The 19179-nt window shown below is 48.0% G+C and overlaps 1 pseudogene; it reads right to left on the reverse strand.

Annotated features, from left to right (window-relative positions):
* Nucleotides 1–4627: 4627 nt before the first annotated feature.
* On the reverse strand, nt 4628–13881 carry LOC722843 (defensin alpha 4-like; annotated as a pseudogene).
* Nucleotides 13882–19179: the final 5298 nt, after the last annotated feature.

A 19179-nucleotide genomic window follows, 5' to 3' on the forward strand; every position in this document is an offset into this window, starting at 1 on the left:
TATTCTCAAAGTGTCACAAAGAGCCCATCGTAATGGCAGCACGGAATTGCGGACTCTTTGGAGTGACCGAAGAACCCCCTCACCCATTCTTAGTTTAAATTCTTCCTGCTGGGAGCACAGGTGGTGTGGGAGCCAGGTGGAGTCTCAACCTCTCCCGGCAGTGACAGACTCAGAGGTGGCCATGGGACTTGGGAGTTGGCTGAAACAACAGGGAAAGAAGTAGGGATAGTCTCCAGGAGATTAGCTACAAAGGTCATAGAGAGATGACCACGGTTCACATGGCTGTCACCTGGGGAGAGATCCCAAAGTAAGATCAAGAGAAACAAAGAGGAAAAAAGGTGAAGACAACAACGTAATTCATGTTTTGAGTCCTTGGACCAAACATTTCCTAAAGCCAGAATTCCTAAGTATGGGAGTGAAAATGTTGACTCAGGGCTGGGCAAGGTAGCTCAGCTTGTAATCCTAACAGTTTGGGAGACTGAGGAGGAAGAATTGCTTAAGGCCAGGAGTTTGAGACTAACTTGGGCCACATAGCAAGACCCCTGCCTCTTAAAAAAAAAAAAAGATGACTCAGCTTAAAGACCCCACTAACATGCCTGAAAAAGGTAAAAAATACCAAACTCGGAGAACCTGAGGCAAAGACGGGGCAGTGCACAAGGACAGGAGATGAGAGCACGTGACAGGTGTCCCGGGGGCAGCTCGGGCATCAGGCTCCCTGGCGATTCCCATGCACAGCCCCGGGGGAGAAGAGCCTTGTTGATGTTGATCAGCAGGGAAGGAGGGACGGCTACGAGAGAGGCTGGAAGGACAGCGGGTGAGTCAGGGATGGGGACCTTCATAGTTGATGTTCAGAAATGGAGGAATTCCAGGTGGTGGCAGGAGTTAGTGGGTGGCCATGGGGTGGAGGACTGGGACAAAGAGGACGGGGAGTCACTGTTATCCAGGAGGACAAAGCACTGAGAGACCGGGAGGGTGACCGGCCAGGTAACATTAGAGTGAAAGACCGTTTCCATAATCTTAAGTTTCTTAGTGAATTGAGTGGCTTTGAGCAGCAAAGGGAAAAAATGCACGGGTTTAGAAAAGAGAACAAGTAGTTATCTGATTTCGTCCATTCTGGTCCTGCCTGTAAGAAGAGTTCAGGGTCTCAAACAGAGAAACAGAAAAGAAAAAAATACCAATGCCTTGCGTTAAAGAAAAATTCACAAGACTTTTAAGAAGTGTCAAGGAAGTATTTATTGAAGATTGTTGAAATAGGAGTCAAAACGTTGCAATAGGGTGAGCCGTTGAACTCAACTGTCCTGAAGCCCAAGGCAGGAATATGTAGGCCCTGGGTTAAGCTAGTGGAAAGGTTCTGGTGGTGGTTGGTGGGGAAGTTGAGCAGTGTGATTGGGCCATCTGTGTTTGCTAATTTATTAGGAGATAGGCCCCTATCCTCCCACAGAGACAAGGCTGCTATCCCCATGGGTAATTACATTTATAGGGATGAGGCATCTGACTTACTCTTTACTGTTCTATCACTGAAGTGATTTAAGGTAGACAATGTCTTGTACGTCATCAGTAAACAGAGTGCATCCAAATGAACGTTTTTGGGTCTCACTTGAGGCCGAGCAAGTTGCCCTGGTTGTTTGAGACCCTCACACCTGTCCCTGAATTCTCTGTCCCAGAGTTTGTAGCAGTCATCGTCCACCCTACACCGCAGGAGCAGAAGCCACGTGTAGTGCTCCCAGTGTGCCTTTATCCAACAGAGGAGGAGGGAGGCTCCGTCCTCGTCTGGCCCTTTCCGTTGGATTGATGGATGCTTCTCAGCACACCAGCCTGAAATCTCCTCCAACCTTCTCTGTTGCCAACAGCAATTCCTCTTAATTCAATGGAGGTTGACCTCCTCCTGCATAGCTCTTGCTCTGATTCTATGTTCTCTACCTAAATTTCTGTGCTAATCATTCTTTTAATCTATTGAAAGTTTGAACATCTTTATGTTTCAGTTTAAGATTCACCATGAAATCTATCCTTGGCATTCCAAGACAGAATGGTCTTTTCCTTCTTCCAAAAGTCCTAATGCTTCATTAAACCACATTTTACCCGTCATAGTCTCCTATATTTTAATCTTTTTAATTAGTTTTAATTAGCTTTTTTAAGGAATGCTGTCACATGGACTAGACACACAGGCTGCTTTACCTCTGTAGGCTTTAGTATTTTTTTTGTAAGCTGTTTAGGAACAACAATGCAAATTTGTATTAATATAAATTTTGAGTACAATTAATTAATGTATTTGAAATTAATTTACTGATCATGTGCAATGTATGAGGTGGTCATCTATGCGCTGTGGTAAGATGATGAGGAAAACATGCACCTTCCCTCCCAGTGTTGGGAGACCAGTGTTCAGAGAGTAAATGAAATGCACCGAATGTGAGATAGCTTACAATTCTACAGTTAAAAATAAAGAGAAGAGGGGGATAGAGGTCGTTAGGGGAACTAGTTGCAATTTAAAATTAAGAAATCAGCAAAGCCCTTAGTGATGAAGGGAAGTTCTAGCAGAGACCCCAGGATCTAGGGCGCAAGCCAGGTGGACTTTTGGGTGAAGTACAGAAACCGCGTGATGGAGTCAGCCCAACTCAGTGGACTGTTAGCAGGAATATGCAGAGTTACAGCAAGAACCGCATGACTTCAAGTCAGTGGCAGTTACAGGAATCCAAGGAAGACTGTCTGCCTTTCACATCCTGAAACCCAAAATGTCACCTTCACCTTTGATACAAGGGGAAGACTTTGGACCTTTTCTTTGTCAATCACAGACCCACCATGTCCTCCCTGGGACCTGTATTGGGTTTCCCAGCTGTGCAGTGTCTCAGTGGGGTGCCTGGACCCCTGAGCTGCCTCTTCAGACAAGCAGAGCCTCAGTCTGGGACTGAGACCTGCTCAGAATCTGCATGGGGTAGACGTGGAGAACATCTGCTTCCTTCTCCTGGGCTCTGGGCATTGTGGGAGGTTGGTGTTGGTGGTCACAGCTGTGTCTTGGCCCATCAGATTGTTTTGGTCAAGAATGGGGAATGATCCTACTAGAACCACTGTCCCTTTCTTTGCAAACTGTAGTTTCTCTGTCACTCTTGGAAGTCTTGGGGGCATTCTATGAATGACCCTCCAGATAAGAGGCACCATGGCTTGAACAGACATGTTATTTTTTTCCAGCATGTGTAGTAAATTCATAAACTGGAACTGCTAGATCCAAAATATAAGAAATCTGTGGCTCAAGCTGGACTTGTCCTTGGGGCTTTGTGGTCATGTACTCATAGGCCGTTGGCAAGACATCCTCAACTTTTATTGTTAAAGCTACAGTGGGTTTCTTGGGGAGGGACAGAGAGGAGAGACAGGAGGAAGGGTCACATCACACCCCAGCAAGATGTCAGCCTGGCTCTCAGGGACACCCTGGCTCTCAGGGTTAGGCAGGTACCCTGTCCTCTTGGAGGGGAGGAGGAAGGCAGGCTCAGGAAGGTACAGACCCCACATGTGCTGGGCCTGGTGGGGAGGCTGCAGTAGGAGGCAGGACAGCAGGGGGCGCTGTGGCCTTCCCGGCAAATGCTCTGAGCATCTCAGAGGGCGCTCCTGGTCCATTCCCTTTCCCCAGACCTGGTTTCTTGCTCTCTCACTGATGTGCAGGATGTTTTGGTTATCAGAGCCTCAGCGCCCTGCAGCAACAACAAGAACGGAAGGTTTCTGATGAAATGTTTTTCCTTTCTTCATTTTTCCCATTGTCCCTTTGAAGCTGTATTTTCCAAGAAGAATCAGGTTCTCAGCAGCTTTCAGGCAACCCAAGAGAGTGCACGTTGCAAAGTGCAGTGGAGCATTTGTGCGTGTGGGTTTTCTGGGTGTGAAGACGACTTTATGGGAGTGAAATCCAGGTCTTAGTAGACGTGGCTGGAGGGTGCTCTAAATAAGGACACCCTGGTGTGGGCTGCTGTGCTTTCTGTTCCATGCATCCTGCCTTTGCCAACAACTCATTTCCCTCTTAATTAAAGTTGTTTCAGTGGATCTCCTGTAACCCTGTGTCTTAAAAGGCAAATGTGTGACCTGGACATGTTCAATAAAACTCCAATATTTTGACACAGAGGATGGTGGTTTTTCCCAAGAAATAGTGAGGTTGTGAGTAGCTAAGCTGGAAGCTGACATTGTTTCTTTTGCCTAGCATATAAGACTTGTCTTTGAGAGTGAATCCATTCAAAATGAGGCAGAGTGGAAAGACAGAGCAGTGGATGGTGAGATCAGCAGCATCATTTGTGCCTTCGTTTCAATTTGTGTCTGAAGCCATGGCTCCTTAAAAATTCTAGATTTTGGAATTTTAATTTGTCCAAAATCTTAATGTAGGATCCTGGCAGTTGCTTTCTAGTGTCTTGACACACACACATTTCAAACTTTAAAGAGGGAGTAAACAAAGAAATCTTGTTACAAGATATTTATTTAGGATCGAGAAAGATGTTAAGGACAAAGTATAGGAGAAACAACCATTTCCTGTAGCTCTCAAAGCAAATTATGAACTTATTTTTCTCTGTTCTGCAAGCTCAGCTGCAGAAGCATGTGAAGCTCACACCACCGATGATGACTTTCCCCCCATGACATTCTCTTGGACAGTAGAACGTTAATCTACAAGCGAGCAGCAGTATGTGAAGCTGATACCACCGATGACGCAGTTCCCAACACGAAGTTCTGTTCACTGGCAGAATACTAATCTGCAAGAACAGACCAAGCCCCTTGTTGAGCCTGGGAACACAGAGAAAGCAGGAAAAATTGAGCACCAAGGTCAACAGTGGGTGGTAAAGGGAATCTTGGAGAAGTCACATGCTGGCTGACAGGTGATGTTGGCTGCATAGGGGCCGGTAGCTTGTCAAAAAAAGAGGATCTCACCCAGGCCCTGAGAGGTGCATCTGACCCCTAACCTCCTGGGACAGGACATTAGGGGCTGTCAGCAGGCTCAGGGTGGAGGCCAAAGATAGCAGTAGTCTCACTGTGGATGCCTCACCCTTTGAGTCGTGAAAAATAGCCTGGGCATGTTGGTTCTGAATGCATGAGGCATGAATCGCCTATAGGAAGACTGGAGCCTCCCCTAATTTGACCCAAACAGGTGCACGCTACAGAGGCCATTCCAGAGGCATTGGCTCCAGGGTACTCACAATACATTGGGCACAGCCCAGGAATCTGTAAAAACATGATCCTTGGTGGGGTTATGGCCACAGTAACCTCCCCTGCAACTGGCACCGCCAGCTCTATGACTGGGCTCAGCACACCCTCCCCTCCTATGTAGGCCCTGCTGTGATAAATATGGGAGGTGGTTGCTGGCCAGCCGGCTCCCAGCCGGCAGGGCAGCACTGCCTTCCCTGAGGTATGTGGACTCGCCATGTCCAACTCTTCCCATGGCCTCATCAGGTCACCAATTGTTCGGGCAATAGAGTCGCTGCTGCTATTTCTCTCTGCTTGTAGGAGGGAGCTGAGTTAGGGAAACCATGGCCTCAGCTTTCTGTCACTTGAAAGGACCCAGGTGCCAGGTTTGGCCTGTCCTACAGGTGCTGTTCCCATTTTCCCAGGGAGACATGAGTAGCCACTGTCAGGAGGAATCAGACGTGGGGCATGACTGGAGTCTGGGGACACAGCAGCACCAGAACCTGTCCCGTAGTGCCTGTTTCTATACGGGCGTTGTGTGTAGTGGTAGCCACCTTTTTAACTGGGGATATTGAGCTGCAGCTGCCAGGAAGTTTATGCCTGCAGAAGCCCATAGCCAGGATGGGTGTGCTTTGTCCAGAGGCTCTGGGAGTCATGGTTGGTGGTACTGAGGGCCTCTATGTGAAACTCAGAACCTGGGACCTGGGCACGGCCTGGGAGACCACTTGCGGAGCCAGCTGCATGCTGTATCCTGCTGTGGCCCCAGTAAGACGTGGAGGGCTTCTGCATGATGGCATCTGTGGGCCTCAGCAGAACGGACAAGTGGGGTGTAGGTGCAGGCAGAATGTCCCAGTATGTGCAGGGCTTGCCACAAAGTGGCTGGCACCCTAATGGTGAAGACTTGGGTTTTATCTGCAAGGGGAATTTGGTGGCCCACTGAGAACCAGGTGATTTCTAGAATCTTTACAGCAGCATTGGGCCTGAACTTTGTGTGGGTTGTGGCCCAGCCATGGTCTTGGAGGAAGCCACTAAAACGACCAGCGTGGTTTTCACTTCCTTCTTCTAGGGGCTTCTGAGCAAAATGCTATCAATGTAGTGCCACAGGGTACAGGAGTTCACGCTGAATCACAGGGAGTCCTGGGGGCACGAGTTACGGGCAGTAACTGGCTTACTGAGACAGCCTGAGTGCAATTTGGTAAATGTGTACTGGGTCCCTTCCGAAGTCAAAGCTAACACAGACTACGACCCCTCTGTGATGGGAATGAGCAGAATGCATTGGCCAAGTCTCCTGCTGCAAAATGTTGTGCCCTGGGCCTTTGCATGCCCTCTGTTAACTGGACCGTATCTGGGATCAGGACCTTGATGGTCCTGGAGGACAGTCTGGTGGCTGCTCTACTTGTATTCCAGCACCAGAGAGTGGCAAGCACTGTTTCCATCTTATATTTTAGTGGAGAAGACAAACAATAGGCAAAGTTATGATGGATATGATACACTATGCAGCCAGTGGTTATTACACACAGTAAAAGGATAACATTGAGGGGACCTGGAGTGCCCAGGTGACGCGGTGTTGGGGGCAGAGTGCTGCTCAGTAGTGTCACCATGGCAGCCTCGTTGTGGGGAGAGCATCAGAACAGAGGCCAGGAGGGGCTGGGGGAGTCCTGTAGAAACCTGGATGGGTCCAGGAAAAGGGGGAGCAGGTGCAGCAGTCCTGCAGCAGGCGTGTGGCCTGGCCCACATGGCGGCCTCACCAGCAGCACCCGGAGTGGTTTCAGGAGGTCAAAGAGAACAGATGCGCTGCAGGTGGCCCGAGTCAGTGGTGGCTGCTGGTTCTGCCTTTTCCATCCCCAACTCAGTGTCCTGAGGTCATTCCCTCCCATGCACGACTGGAGGGGTGGTAACTGCTGGCTGGGGGGCGCTACTCCATGGCAGGGGCGGACTTGGCAGCCCAGGGCCCATCAGGTTCTCAGTCTGTGCTGAGGTTGCACCTGTGCTTTACCTCCTCCTCGCCCACGTGACTCTCAAACTCCAACCCAAATTAGAAGAGAGGGGCTCATCTCCTGCGGTCTTTTTCACTTTTCTTTCTGGGCTGCATCAGAACCTTGGCAGAACTCTGGGTTTAAGCAAAAAAACAGTGTTTTGTCTAAAAATCTTTGCAACACTTTCGCTTCTGTGTCCATACATGATCTCCCCAGCCTGAGTTTCCCATTCTTTTCACCAGTGTTGACTCCCAGGCAGAGTAGACGTGGCTGAAACTCTTCTCTCATCCTCATGCTCTTGAATTTCCAGGGAATATTTAAGCAAGTCTGGACACTTAATAAGAGCCTTGACACCATCAACCTGAACACCATCAGAACCTTGACACCATGTTCTGGGGAAGCTGTGAGTGGGGGTGCAGGTGTGGGTGTGAGAGGAGAGAGGCCTCCAGGAGCAGCAAGTATATTCCCACACATGCTGAGGGTGTCCAGGGGCCCCAGCAGACACAGGGTGTGTGGACCTTGGTCAGGGTTCTGGTACGTGGTTTTGACCCGGTAGGGAAGGGCAGTCGTGGAACACAGGGTGCACGTTAGCATGGGGCAGGGCGGGAGCTGCGTGGGAGTGAGCTCTGAGGACTGTCCACCTCCCAGCTCTTCAGAGTGCACCACCCTGTCCCTCCCCTCAGTCCTTTGTCCACTGTCCTGTAGGGAGGGTCCTGGTGCTGCCTGTGCCACACAGCAACTCCTGGACCTGCAGATCCAGCTGCCACAGGCAGGAGGTCCGAGTCCCTGCCCTTTGAATGTCTTTCCCAGCTCCTCTCAGGCTGTCTTTGTGTCTGGTGTTGTTGCATTTTACAATACACTATGAGAGAATAAGTCCATTGAGCAGCTTTAAAAATATGGCCCCTACACCCTACATCTGTGGCTCTTCCCAAAGAAAGGAAGGTTTATCTTCTCTCCTCTTGAATCTAGTCTGGGTGATATTTTGACAAGTAAAATAATCCTGACTTAGTGCTATGTTCTTTTCTGGGATCAGCTACTAATTAACTGATATCTTTCACTTCTTCAGTATGGGATGGTGCTGTGGCCTGAATATTTTCGTCCCTCTGAAATCCGTATGTTTACATCTTAAACCCCAAGGTGATAGCATCAAGAGGTGTGGGCTTTATCCAGTGATCAGATCAGGAGGGCACGGTCCTCCTGAATGGGATTCATGCCCTTGTAGAAGCGACCCCAGAGCACCTTGTCATTCCTTCCACCTTGTGAGGACCTGTCACTGAACACAGGTCCCGCGGCTTGCCACTTGCAGCAGTGATAACTGGACGGAGGTGTGGTAGAAAGAGAGCGACTTTATTAACCAAAACTAGTAAGGGAGAAATGGCTGGATTCATATCAAAGCAACCATTTCAAGGTTTTGGGGAGAAGGCAAGAGTTTAAAAAGGGGGACTTCAGATGGGAGGCATGCAGGAGTTAAGCTGGGTGTGAGGTCTGTGTGTCTTGTTTTGGTGGCTACCTTGGGTCTCTGTCCACCTGGCTCAAAGGCTGGTGTCTTCTCCACAATGGCTGTGCTGTTGACTAGAGGCCTTGAGGTATCTGTGGAATATTTCAAGATATGGGAGTCAAAATGTTAACTTAGCTCATTGTGGTTTCTGACATTTGAATTCAAGACCCAACTAAGATGACTGAAAAACATCCAAACTACCAAACTCAGAGAACCTGATGCAAACACAGTGCAGTACACAAGGACAGGAGATGAGAGCAGAGGACCAGTGTGCCGGGTGCAGCCTGGGCATCAGGCTCCCAGGTAAAATATTTGATGCACAGCCCCGTGGGAGAACAGCCTTTTTTTTTTTTTTTGACGGAATCTTGCTCTGTCGCCCAGGCTAAAGTGCAAAGGTGTGATCTCGGCTTACTGCAACCTCTGTCTCCTAGGTTCAAGCCATTCTCATGACTCAGCCTCCCAAGTAGCTGGGATTACAGGCTCCTGCCACCATGCCAGGCTAATTTTTGAATTTTTTTTTTTTTTTCAGTTGAGATGAGGTTTCACCATGTTGGCCAATCTTGTCTTCAACTCCTGACCTCAGGTGATCCACCCGCCTTGGCCTCCCAAAGTGCTGGGATTACAGGCATGAGCCATTGTGCCCAGCCGAGAACAGCCTTATCGAGGCTGATCAGCAGTGAGGGAGGGACGGCTACATGAGAGGCTGGAAGGACAGCGAATGAGATCAGGGATAGGGAGCTTCTTGGTTGATGTTCAGAGCTAGAGGAATTCCAGGCCCTGGCAGAATTAGTGGGTGTCTAGTGGGTGAAACAAAGATTGTTGGAACAAAGATTACTGAGGGTCGCTGTTATTCAAAGGTAAAAGTAGTGAGAGATTGGGAGGGTGACCTGTCAGGTAACACCAGAGTGAACTCTTTTTCCAGGATTCTTAATGAGCTATTTGGCTTTCAGCAGCAAAGAAAAAAATACACATATTCAGAAAAGGGAACAAATCCTTTTTCCATCCGTAACATTCTGCTTTTTCTTGTAAGCAGAGTTCAGAAAAATCAAACGAGAAACAGAAAAAATAGCCTATGTCTTTTATTGTAAAATAAAATTTCACGCGGATGTTTCAGAAATGCAAGGAAGCATTTATTGAAGACCGTTGCAATAGAAGTCAAAATGTTGCAATAGGGAAAACGGTTGCCCTACACTCTCCTAAAGCCAAAGGCAGGAGAATTTCAGCCCTGCGGGGAGCTAGCGGGATAGTTCTGGAGGTCGTTAGGAGGGAAGTTGCCCAGTGTGATTGGGCCATCTGTGTTGGCTAATTTGTGCTTATTGGAGTTAGGCTTTTATCCTCCTACAGAGACGTGGCTGCTATACCCTTGCATAATTACATTTATAGGGATGAGGCATCTGACTTGCTCTTTTATTGTCCTACCGTATGAGTGGCTCAAGGTAGGAAATCTCTTGTACATCATCAGTGAACCTAGACTGTGCCTGCATCCTGGGGAGCAGTTCTGGATCTCATCCAAGGCTGAGCGAGTTGCCCTGTTTGGAGACCCTCACTTCTCTCCCTGAATTCTCTGTCCCAGAGTTTGCAGCAGTCATCGCCCACCCTAGACTGCAGGAGCAGACGCCACATTGGTGCTCCCAGTGTGCCTTTATCCAACAGAGGAGCAGGGACGCTCCGTCCTCGTCTGGCTCTTTCCCTTGGATTGTTGCAGGCTTCTAAGCAAAGAGGCCCGAATTCTACTCCATCCTTCTCTGTTGCAACAGCAATTTCTCTCATTTCAGTGGAGATTGACCTCCTCCTGCCTATCTCTTAACCTAATGCAATTCTCTCCATTGAACATGCTGCTCTACTCCTTTGTTAAGTGTCTCCATGTTTTAAATATCTTTATGCTTAACCATACAATTTTTTATTGCCACTGCAAGCCAAAATAGTCTCTTTTTTCTTCTAAAGTCCTAATGCTTCACGAAGCCACATTTTGCCCAAGATATTTTTCTGTATTTCTGCCTTTAATGTTTTTCATTTGTTTCTTAAAGGTATGCTATGACAGAAACTAGAAACAAGGACTGTCTTAACTCTGTAGTTTTCAGGTTTATTCTAGACAGTTTAGTAATAACAATGTGATTTTATAATAATATGTGATGTTAGAGATGGTTAATTAATTCACTCATGATGAATTTATTGATCCCCTGTGATGTGTCAGGCACTCATCTATGCACTGTGGTACGATGAGCATAACATGCAGTTTCCCTTCTAGCATAAGAAGACAGATGTTACAAAGAGTCAGTGAAGTGTATAGAAGGTGCGATGGTTATAATTCTGAAGTTAGCCATAGAGAGAACCAGAGGGATGGAGGTCACCAGGGGGAACTTGTTGCAATTTAAAAGTGACAAATTGAGGAAGAACACAGTGACAAAGTGAAATTTTAGCTGAGACCCCAGAGCTAGGGAGCAAGTCAGGCGGAATTCTTGGTGAAGTGCAGATGCCCTGAGATGGAGTCAGCCTGGCCCACGTGACAGTTTAGGCCCACATGACAGAGTTAGTTCATGACCGGAGGACTTTGAATCAGTGATAGTGAACCAGAAACCAAAGAAGGGTGCACAGTCTTCACACTCTGAATCATATTGAGTCCATCACTGTCACTGTCTAAACAAGGGGAAAAGCCGGGACCATTTCTCTGTCAGACCCACTGTGTCCTCCCTTGGATCTATATTGGGTTCTCTAGCTGTGCAGCATCTCAGTGGGGTGTGTGGACCGCTGAGCTGCCTCTTCAGACAGGCAGAGCCTCAATGTGGGGCTAAACATGCTCAGAATCTGCATGGGGTGGACGTGGGGAACACCTGCTCCCTTCTCCTGGGCTCTGGGCATTTGTGGTTGATGTTCGTGGTCACAGCAGTGTCTGGGCCATGAGATGTCTTAGTCTGGAATGGTGAATAACCCACTAGAGACACGTTCCTTTATTGAAGCCTGTAACCTCTCTGTCCCACTCAAACTCCTTGCGTCATTTTACCAGTGACCCACCAGCTACGAGTAGCCATGGCTTGAATATAGTTTCTTTTTCAAACGTGTGTTTTAAATTCGCCAACTACAACTACCAGATGCAGAGAAAATACGAGGGGCTCACGCTGGATTACTGAAAGTGGTCATGTCCTGAAAGGCCATTTGTAGGACATATTGGACAAGGGTTCAAGGGTCAGTGGGAATCAGGGGAGGGAAAGGGAGAACAGACAGGAGGAAAGGTCATGTCACAGCAAGATGTCAGCCTGGCCCTCAGGGACACCGGGATTAGGTAGTGACTCTTTCGTCTTGGAGGGGAGGAGGAAGATAGGCTCAGGAAGGTGCGGATCCTACGTGTGCTATGCCTGGTGGGGAGGCTGCAGTTGGAGGCAGGACAGCAGGGGGCGCTGTGGCCTTCCCGGCAAATGCTCTGAGCATCTCAGAGGGCGCCCCTGGTTCATTCCCTTTCCCCAGACCTGGTTTCTTGCTCACTCACTGATGTGCTGAATGTTTTGGGTATCAGAGCCTCAGTGCCCTGCAGCAACAACAGGGGCGCCAAGGTCCTGATGAAATTTATTTCCTCTCTTCTCTTTTCCCCTCCGAAGTTGTATTTTCCAAGTAGAATCAGGTTCTCAGCGGCTTTAAGGCAACCCAAGAGAGTGCACGTTGCAAAGTGCAGTGGAGCATTTGTGCGTGTGGGTTTTCTGGGTGTGGAGACGACTTTATGGGAGTGAAATCCAGGTCTTAGTAGACGTGGCTGGAGGGTGCTCTAAATGAGGACATCCTGGTGTGGGCTGCTGTGCTTTCTGTTCCATGCATCCCGCCTTTGCTAACAACCCATTTCCCTTTTAATTAAAGTTGTTTCAGTGGATCTCCTGTAACCCTATGTCTTAAAAGGCAAATGTGTGACCTGGACACGTTCAATAAAACTCCAATTCTTTAGCACAGATGATGCTGGTTTTCCTGGAGAAGTAACAATTCTGTGACTGCATAAACTTTAAGCTGACCCTGAGTGTTTGACCAGCACACAATGGATCCGATGAAAATGAGGCAGAGTGAAAAGGCAGAGCAGTGGATGGGGAGATCGGTGGTGACACTGGACCTTCATTTCAATTGAGGTTTGAAGCTCAAATTCCTGCTTGAAATTCCTACAAATTTGAATTTTAGTTTGTTCAAAAATTTTATTTAGGTTTCTGGTACGTGTATCCCAAATGTGTTGACACAGAAACATATCACACATTAAAGAGGTGTAAACACAGAAGTCTTATCAGAAGGCATTTATTTGGGAAGAGGAAAGGAAACTGAGGACCAGGTATAGGAGTAACAGCAATTCCCTGAAGCTCTGAAGGCAAATTATGAGCTCGTTTTTCTCTCTTCCGCAAGCTCAGCGGCAGCAGTACGGGTAGCGTACTCCAGGAGCACTGCAAGTCCCTCTTCGCTGTTCTCCAGGACGGCAGGAGTCTCGTCTGCAGGTGCAGGGCAAGCCCCTCGTTGAACCTATAGACACAGAGAGAGCATCCGAAATTGAGCACTAAGGTCAACAGTGGGTAGTAAAGGGAATCTTGGGGAAGTCACATGCTGACTGATGGGTGATGTTGGCTGCATTAGGGCCGGTAGCATGAACAACTTCCGTCAATAGGAATAAATACACAGAGCAGTGCTGGTCTCACAGGATTTGAGACTCACTCTCATTTGCTTTGATTTTTGTGCTCCGGCCCCATCACCCACACACACCTGAACACACTGTTAGGCCCATCCTCAGTCTTTAAAAGATTCTCTATAGACAGAGTAAAATATTCTCCCAATAGTTAAGTCTACTTGTTTAGATCCAGAACGAACTAGTTAGTATGTCTCTCTGTATTTTAAACATAGTGAATTTCACAGACATATCTTGGAATGAAGTTTTGGGAGAAGAAAATCTCTTAGATTTATTTGACTCTCTACTCAGTTTACAGATGAGAAAATCAAGGCTCAGAGATGCTAAGTGAAGTCACCTAAGTGACATGGGCCATTGAGACTCCATTCCAGACTCTATCTCCCATCTGTCCCTCTAGACTCTGCAGCTCTGCATACTGGCCTCTCTCACCTGAAACCTGAAGAGTGGCGCTTTCGTCCCATGCAAAGGAGTCAACCACTTCCTGATCATCGGCTCTAGGCTGCTCCTGGGCTGCAGCTCTTGCCTGGAGTGACTCCGCCTGAGCCTGCAGGGCCACCAGGAGAATGGCAGCAAGGAGAGCAAGGGTCCTCATGGCTGGGGTCACCTGGAGGAGGGAGAGCAGGAGCAGATGTGTGGGGAGGGAGGAGCCTGCCTAGAGTTATAGCTGGGAGAACGCTCAGAGACAAGAAACCTTCTCGAACCTTCTCAGTGAGAGGAGGTGGACATTTCTTTGGAGAGGGTGTGGGTATCCATTGGCCTCAATGTCCCTCCTTTCCTTCTCTGCTCTCCCAGCTTTCATTCTAGCATGCATCTCTATGTTGAGTGTCTGTGCTAGGTTGATGTTGATGATGGTGTTGAGGACCCTGCCATGTTTTCCTGCTTTCAGCTGCCTAAATATTTTCTCTTACACTATGAAAAGAAAGAGTGCTTTCATTCAATGAATTCAGGGAACAAATGCCTCTTACTTTGTGAAGATGGGCTCTACTCTTCTCTGGAAGTCTAGACCTGGACCCAGTGGTTTTTCATTGCAGGCTTTGAAGTCATTATCACCCTCGTGAAGGGGTTTTTGAGGTTATCGGGTGAGGAGTCTCCTGTAGGGGCCAGGGTAGAGAGGACAATGACCTCACCAGGCTACAGGTAAAACAAGCTCAGTGATATAAACAGTCATCTAAGGCTAAAATGTGTATTATTTCCATCTCTATTTAGGTGTGAGTGACAAAAATTATATATGTGTAATGTATACTACCTTATGAGTTGATATATGTATATATTTGGACCTTTATCTTATATCATGTAGAGAAATCAAGTCAAAATGATTAGAAGACCTAAACATAGACCTGAAACCATAAAATGATGAGAGGAACAGATGAAGATAAAGCTTTGGTGTTGCTGTGGGTAATGATTTCTTGGCTATGGCACCAAAGGCACAGGCAACAAGGGGGAAAAGAGAGAAGTGGAGATGCTTTGAACGCTAATGCATCTGCACAGCAAAAGAAACAATCACCTGAGTGAAAAGGCAACCCAGGAAATGAGAGAAAATATTTGCAAACACTACATGATAGGAAGGGTAAATATCTGAATACATAAGGAAGTCAGACAATTCAACAGCAAAAAAAAAAAAAAATAATAACCTGATTGGAAAACAGACCAATGACCTGAATAGACTTCTCTCAAAAGAATATTCTAAAGAGCTATGATCATCTTTATTGGACATACCAAGTAGGACATGTGTGTTTAGAAGGAAACTGCTTGAGTTTCTCTGTTAACTTAGCTGGTAGCCAATGCCCCCAGCAGCCACCAGAGATTCAGACAGATGTTCACAGCAGGGGATTCACCCGCTGGCTCCCTCTGGGGTGGCCCGGGATTCACAGTTCAGATTGGGGGCACAGGTTCAATGTTGAAACCTCAATGTGAAGGTTTAAATTTTGTGCTACTTATAGATCCTCAGGCTAGGCAGGGCTAGCAGAGAGGGCAGACAGCAGTCCTGTGTTCCAGGTCTTATGCAGCAAGAGCAGCTGTGCACATCCCAGAGAAGACTTCTCCTATTTATAGGTCTTTGGGTCTCAGGTGTCCTAATTTTCAGGGTTATTTTCTGTCGGGTACATTAAATAACTCTGGTGACAGGGACAGCTGAGAAATTTGGTGTGAAGCTTGGGTTCAAACAGGCATCCCCAGAAGGACCTCTCATTTACCTTGATCAGCCCTGGCCAGGTCCAACTAGCAACCAACTATGGAATCTCCATGACTCCTAAGACAATTGAGCCCACAGTGCCTATACTGGTGGCTGAGGCTGAACTACCTGGACCGAGGGAATATTTAAAGCCACCAGGAAAGGACAGCTTGTGTACTGTAGTATACACTCTGTAAGGAGACTAGGAAAAAGCGCTAACCTATACACTGAGGAGGGTTTGGGATTTTGTTTTCAATCAGCCTGTGCAGGCCCTGGGGTCTAACCATAAATACACATCAAAGCCATTCAGCCAAGCCGAGATGTTGGCGAACACCTGGGTGAGACTGAATACCGCCTGGGCTTGTCTTGCTAAGCAGGTCAGGTGTTGCTGGATTCTCCTGAGTTAAGCAAGTACAGGAAGCACGGGGTGCCCTAGAGGGGATAGTTGTCTCCTGCTTGGCAATTAGATACTTGGAGGCTAAATAATTGTCTAGGAGTAAGAGTGAAAGTGTTTTCAGTAATCTTAAGGTGGGATGAGGTGTCTCAGGTCTTGTTAGGGGTGGTTGCTGTTCCAGAGCAGTGGGGTCGCTGTCACTCTGAGGAAGTAGTGAGTTCCTGATCTCTAGCAGGCCCAGAAATTTCACCATTTGAGGAAGTGGCTCTGGTTTCATCCCAGCAGAGGAACAAATTAGGGCTCTTTGGGGAACTGGGACTAGGAGATGGTTTTAGGTTTTGGGCATTAGTAGGTGCCCTGTGAGGGCCCAGTGGATGTGCGTATAGACAGAAAATGAGAAGGGGTGGGCATGTATGTGGGGAAGGTCCCATGGTTGTGGGAACATCCAGTGACCTGCAGAAGTCAAACCTGGACCAGCCCTCCTGCGCACAGAACACTCCAATCCACAGGCATTTCCTCAGTAACACATGAGAGAACTATTATTGGGAGAGCTGGTTAGATTTGGGTGTGGTGTTGTTAACACACACATCTCAGAAGCCCATATTTTTTGGCTAACTTGTAGGGCAGCTCCACGATCTGACCTAGTTCCTTTGGTTTCCTTGCTGTTGGAGATATAGCTAATGGGGTTACTCTGAAGACAAATGGTGATCTCACAAAATACCATTGTATCGGGTCATCTGCAGAGTACTCAACAAAGCCTGAGCTAAGGAAGTGGTATGGCAAGGGTCAGGGTATGTGTCATACACCAGCGTCATGTGCTGGGGTAGGGAGCGTAGCAGTAAGGAGTAAGGAGTATCCTATAGTAGTAAGGAAAGGTTGCTTTGCTGGTGACCCCACAGTCAAGGCGAGTTTCTTTGGTGTCTCCATTTCCAGCGAGGCCATTGCCTCCCTTGACAACCCCTTGGGCAGGGGCGCTGTCATCTGAAGCCATGGCCATTCCCATGGGGATGGCCTTCCCAGGTGGCCACCCACGAAGGGAAGTGGGGGTCTGGGCATTCGCTTTACTGCTGCTGTTGCACAGGCTGTTAGCCCTGTGGGTCTTCAGGGAAGCATTCAGAGAAGGTTGAGCCGTGTTTTCCTTAGTGGTGTAGGACGTTTCCGTCCACAACTCTTATACATCAGAGCACGTACATATCCTTGAGCCTGTGATGATTTTGGAAGCTGTCTCTGCACGTGGGGCTCCAATGTGCAAGCTACAGTCTGGGTTTGTGCTGTGCTGTGGCGTTGTTAGCTAGTTTGAATTCACACCTGGCATTGGGAGGGCCACCTGCTGGTCTTTTTTTTTTTTTTCTTTTAGTCGGAGTTTCACTCTTGTTGCCCAGGCTGGAGTACAATGGTGCGATCTCGGCTCATCGCAATCTCTGCCTCCCGGGTTCAAGTGATTCTCCTGTTTCAGCATCCTGAGTAGCTGAGATTACAAGCATGCACCACCATTCCCAGCTAATTTTGTATTTTTAGTAGAGATTGGGTTTCTCCATGTTGGTCAGGCTCGTCTTGAACTCCTGACCTCAGGTGATCCACCCGCCTCAGCCTCTCAAAGTGCTGGGAGTACAGGCATGAGCCACCTGCCGGTCTTTAACATGTTATTTGTGATTGTGAAGGCTGCTGGTGTTTAAGCTTTATGCCATTGGACCCATTCAATATCTAAGGATTGAGTTGCCTGCCTTGGACGGAGGTCAGGTGGCATTTGAGGCACAGCCCCTCTAGCATGGGATTCCAGCACTTCCCACCTTTCCAGCCTGGAGTACAAGTTCTGACCAGGGCAGTCCTGTTCTAGCAACTTTTGGGCTTCGGATCCTGAGTCTGACAGTAGCTCCACAAGCCATAGGTACGTAACATACCAAACAATCGACCATAAAGAGCACTGGCATCTTATCACTCAGGGCTCCGATATTGACATCGATTATGGGGTTAGCTTTCACCAACATTTCTTCAGAGTCTTTCTCCACCATCAACACAGGCTACATTTGGGAATGATACTTCCATGTGATCATCAGCTAATGTAGACTATGCCCACTAGTCTGCAGGCTTCTCTTTGTTTAGTGACTCAGTCTGTGCCCTTTCTGGGTCTTGGAGCAATAATCCCTACTCCCTCCAGGGAGGGGTGAGTGGGAGACATTAGCTACCTTTCAAAGTAGTAAGAACTGGAGCTTCTGCTGGAAGCTGCACATCAAGATGGGAGGTGTGGTGTTGCTGAAGCACTGTGGCTCTGCTGGGTGCCAGTGGGCCTGGGCCATCAGTCCTTAAGGGATCACAGCTTACTATCCATCCACAATCTGTTGTCCAGTAAACATTTGATGTTGAGACGATGGACCTCTTACCACAGTACGAGGAGTTCTCATTATTGGAGCAAATGTGAATGATACTATCTCTAAGGGAAAAATAACCTGACTCTTCTGTGATTACCAAAGTGCTCACCATGGTGGGCCTGGCCTAATTGTGATGAGGCACTGGTGGCCACAGGGTAGAGAATTAAGAAAGTTAGGACTCTCAGAAGGAGCTTGGTCCCCTTGGGGTTTCATAGCCCATGCCACAGCTTCAATAAGAATGCCTTTAGGAGGCCACTGTGCTGCTTGAGGAGGCTGGTGGCTTGGGGGAAATGGGCCCAGTGAGAGTCCCTTAAACCCTCATGCTGTGGTGCCCATTCCTATGTCACCACCGCTGCCTTGAAGTGGGAGCCTAGATCTTGATCAATGATGTTGAGTGGTTTCCGAGAGGGAAACTTCACAGAACAAATGTCACAGCAAGAGAGTACCTGCTACACCAAGCGTCTTGGGTTGGAAGAGTCAATGGAAGTGCAGGGTTATGTGTCTGCTTCTGCACAGCAGAAGGTGCTGGCTGCATGGGAGGGACCCAGTGAAGTCAATATGCTGAAAGGGACAAGGGAGTGCCGGCCACAGCCTGTGTTAACCAGGTCATGGCATCTGCACTTGAGCATCCCTTGCTTGGCAGGATGTCTGGTGAGAGGCACCAGTGGCCTAGGGTACCCTCTAAAGTGGCCACAGCCCCCAGCGCCAAAAGTTGGGGGGGTGCCGCTTTTGTTTGAGGACCAAGATGCCATTCTCTCCACTGCATATGCTGCTCTGCCCCTTCTTCTAATCTATTCACATTTTCAATATCTTCGTATTTCACCATGAAATCCTTTATTGCCACTCCGAGACAAAATGATCTCTGCCTTTCTCCTGAAGTCCTGATGCTTCATGAAGCCACATTTTACCCAGGATATTTTTCTACATTTCAGACTTCAGTGTTTTTAATTTGTTTCTTCAAGGTTTGCTATCACAGGCACTA

Source organism: Macaca mulatta, chromosome 8, assembly GCF_049350105.2.
Source record: "Macaca mulatta isolate MMU2019108-1 chromosome 8, T2T-MMU8v2.0, whole genome shotgun sequence".
In the NCBI taxonomy this organism is placed as follows: Eukaryota; Metazoa; Chordata; class Mammalia; order Primates; family Cercopithecidae; genus Macaca; species Macaca mulatta.